The sequence below is a fragment of the Heteronotia binoei genome, chromosome 8, assembly GCF_032191835.1.
Source record: "Heteronotia binoei isolate CCM8104 ecotype False Entrance Well chromosome 8, APGP_CSIRO_Hbin_v1, whole genome shotgun sequence".
Classification (NCBI taxonomy): domain Eukaryota; kingdom Metazoa; phylum Chordata; class Lepidosauria; order Squamata; family Gekkonidae; genus Heteronotia; species Heteronotia binoei.
Genome location: NC_083230.1, coordinates 76,659,459 through 76,663,503, shown reverse-complemented (window position 1 = coordinate 76,663,503; position 4,045 = coordinate 76,659,459). Strand labels below are relative to the sequence as shown.

General features: G+C 42.4%; 1 non-coding gene across 1 annotated transcript; it reads right to left on the bottom strand.

Annotated features, from left to right (window-relative positions):
* Window positions 1–1,306: 1,306 nt before the first annotated feature.
* Window positions 1,307–1,408, bottom strand: LOC132576727 (U6 spliceosomal RNA). Its single transcript, XR_009555779.1, has one exon. It is a non-coding gene; the product is annotated as a U6 spliceosomal RNA (small nuclear RNA).
* Window positions 1,409–4,045: the final 2,637 nt, after the last annotated feature.

Below are 4,045 nucleotides of genomic sequence, written 5' to 3'. Positions count from 1 at the left end.
GGCCCAACAAGTTTGGGCCAGTCTACAGACTGCAGGTGTTTTTTGACATGCTCTTCCATTCCATCTACTGCTACTTTTATTTGTTAACAGAAATATGTTAGCAAAAATTAGTACAATGTATCATAGAAAGTTTGAGATAAAACCTGTGGGAAACCATGGGATGCGTGGAGTGGTTTATGCTATGAACATTGTAATATTATACTAGGCATGCTCAGCTTCATGGAAGAACTTCATGCATTACACATGGCTGGTTTCATAGGATGAAATGGGCTACCTGGTTCAACACTGTGGTCGTTTTCGCACTCACCTCCAGCCGGCGCGACCCCCCTCTTCACCGCGCAGGATCTGCGCGGATTTCCCACTAAATGCCGCGGAGCAGCCTTTTGCACCGGAAACTCCTGGCGCAAAAGCCGCTAAAACGTAAACCTCCAAAAAGCAGTTTCTGGCGCAAAAGGCTTTTGCGACGGGAGTTTCCGGCGCAAAAGGCTGCTCCGCGGCATTTAGTGGGAAATCCGCGCAGATCCTGCGCAGTGAAGAGGGGGGTCGCGCCGGCTGGAGGTGAGTGCGAAAACGACCTGTGTGTTTTATGTTGATTTGCTCTTTATTAACTCATGAAAGAATGGAATCTCTACTTCATATTAAAACGTCTGAACAAAGGAGCTTTTGAGTAAGCAGTAAATACAGCCAAGTTTAAAAATTGATGATCCTCTAAAGACAACCTGATGCTTTGTTTGTTTGGGGGGGGTTTTGTTCTGCATCTTAGCTTATGTATTTCTGGATAAAAGCAAACTATTCTGATTTAATGATCAGCGTTGGCATCTGGAGATCTCCCACTATTACAGACCATCTCCAGATGGCCAAGATATACTCTCCCGGGAGAAAATGGCTGTGTATGGTGGACTGTATGGCATTATACCTGGCTCTCTCAGGTTCCACCCCCAGAATCTCCTAGTATTTCCCAACTCAGAGCTGGCAATCCTATTCAATCACTGCATGCTTATATGCAAAAGGTATTCACCGTGCATCTGGGAAATTTTTATGACAATATTTTTCAGAAGCAGTTTTCTACTTCACTATCATAGAATCCATAGAACAATACTATTGGAATGGGTCTTAGTCTGACACCTTATTCACTGCAAGAGATCATAGTGAAGAAAAAAGCAAAATGATCCCCAGCATGCTTGAAGATCTCCAGTGAAGGAGAACCTCCTCCCCACCCAAGTAACTGGTTCTGCTGCTCTTCCTGTGTGACAATGGAAGCACTCATCCATTGGCAAAACCACTTAGAAATATATATTGATTTCATATATACTAGTAAAACTTAATATCTGTGTGTCATCCTTGTGCAGGGCCTTGCTAATCTTCACTGTATTGTTCCAATTTTAGTATATGTGCTGCCGAAGTGAACATAAACTTAACATTTATATGATGGTTTCAGGGTTCACAGCACTTTACAAACATTATCCCCTTGGGCCAGTCACAGTTCTCCCAGAACTCTCTCAGCTCTCCGTACTTCACAAAGTGCCCACTGTGAGGAAGGAACTGTGAGGAGAGGAAGAGATTGTAAGCAGCTTTGAGACTCCTTAAGATGACAAAAAGAAGCAGTGTATAAAAACTTCTTCATTCCTTATGGTTCCCATCTCCAAGGAGCAGCATTTTATGGAGGTTAGTGGGATGGTAGAGGTGGCAGGGAAATTCCATTGCACAACTGGAAAATTTAGCTTGGATCCAACCTTACTTCAGCAAGAATCTGGCCTTGCTTCACTAGACACTAAAGAAGAGATGTGCTGAACTCTTATTAGAATAAGAAAACTAGAGAAAGAAACACAGGAAAAGAACATAAGACAAGGAGAGTAAATTCAATTTTGAAGTTATTACCTAGTAGTTGGAGGGCAGGGTTGCCAGTTCCAGGTTGAAAAATATCTGGAGATTTTGGAAGTGGAACCCAAGGAGGGTGGGATTTGGGGGGGGGGGAGACTTCAGTGGGGTAGAATGCCATAGAGCCCATTTTCAAAGGTGACCATTTTCTCCATTTCTCTTTCTGTTATCTGGAGATCAGTTGTAATAGTGGGAGACCTACAGCACGATCTGCAGGCTAGCAACTTTATGAGGGTTTTGGCTTTGAGCCGTATCCAAACAAATGCCCTGTTCCCTCTCAAAGTTGTCCTAATCATGGCTTACACATAGAAGTTTTGTTTTTCTGTTGTAGAATTCTTCTTCAGGAGACACATGAACTCTGTAGTGGTGGGCAGGGCTGGCCCTGCCAGTAGGCAAACTAGGCAATTGCCTAGGGCGCCAGCCTTCTGGGGGCTTCAATTGACAAAACTGAGCAGGGATTAGAAAACAAAATTCCCTCTCAATCCCATCTGGTGCTGTGTGTGTGCATGCGCATGCACGCACACACACACACACACTTTTACTTTTTGCAAATGGCAGGAACTTCATGATCTTTGTCACACTGATTTTGGTGCCCACCTGTGATGAGAAACCAAGATGTGTCCAAACTGGTTGTCATACCATGGTTTGCCATTAAATCTGAACCTATTGGGAGGAACCAAGAAAATGGAGCCAGTATCCCTGGCCTTTTAGAATTACTCTGCTAAAGGGCAGCATGGGAAGGGGCCAGAATTGTGGGCAGGGGTATCCAGGATCTGGGATCCCAAGTGGATTTCTCCATTTCGAAGGTTCCCAGGTGGCCAGACTGGAGAGGCACCATCAGTTGGGTCAGTCATTTAGCATTTTCATGCAATATTTTCCAGGTGTTCCTGATTCCCCACACTCCAGAGCTAGAAAATTTGGTTCAGATCAATTTAGGAGACTTCTATCAAATAATTTTCCCACACTTCTTCCCCTCTGTGACTGGATTCATAGATGAAGCTCATTTTGATGTCATGTCAAGATTTATGTATTTCATAATTGCATCAATTACAGCAGAGCTTGTAGCTTCAGTAGCACAAATCTAAGCTATCGTCTCTGTTCAGTGGCCCTCACAGTGGTGGTCACCTGGCTTCTCTATTGTTTGTTGTGTTTGTCTAGCGAAGTGTAATCCTCTGTCTTTTATAAGACACCATGTTTGATTTTCTGTCACTTGCCAAGGTGAACCTCATCAGCCTTGTAAGCTGGGATCTTCTTTTCCTGTAGGAATTCTCTCTGTCTTTGATGGGAATAGGCATAATTGAGACATAATTTAACTGAAGAGAACAATATTGAAATCATGCTCTCTCTCTCTCTCTCTCTCTCTCTCTTTTGGGTGGTTTTTAACAAGCAATATGGGAAAGGCACACTGTCACTGCTAGCTTCAAGCACACTGTGTTTGTTTCTGTGTAACCCTCTTTTAACTTGAAGCATAATACCTTGGTTCAAGAAACATTGTCTGAACTACCTGAAAACCTCTTGGAATTTCTCACAGCTAATCTAATTTTTTTTTTTTTTGGGGGGGGGGTGTTATCTGGATATGCCTTTCATCTTCATCTGAGCTTCATTTTGCTTCTAATCAAAATTCACAAATAATATTTTATCCTAACTATATTTAATTTTAAAAGCAAACAAAGCCATTTTTAAAAAGAGTTTTCACATTGGTTCTTTTGTTCCTTCTAATGTGCCTCCCTCCATTTCATTTTTCTTCCTGTCCTTTTTGTGCCTTTCATTTCTTCTATTTTGCTTCCATTGTCTGGTGGAGGCGAGATGGGGAAAGGCATAAACCACATTAGTTTTGAACCAGCCTCCTCCCTTGTGCATGAAAAAGTTTGAATATGGCTCTTAGCCAGGATGGGGACCATAGGTGGGAATTCTGGGTGCAGACTGGAGGGGATGGATCTGGATCTGAAAGCAAATTGTACCATGAACCTGCTGAAATTAGATTTTTTAAAAATCCCAAAATGTATCTTTGTACACAGAAAAGGTCAAATTTTCTATGGAAGTGAACATTGCTGATTCTTTCTAATAGCATACCAGTTTTTTCATTCAACTTCTTGTCTAGCCGATGGGGTTAGATAAGTGCTTCCTTTCAGAGGAGTCTTCTTCATCTTAATAAATGTGAAGCCTA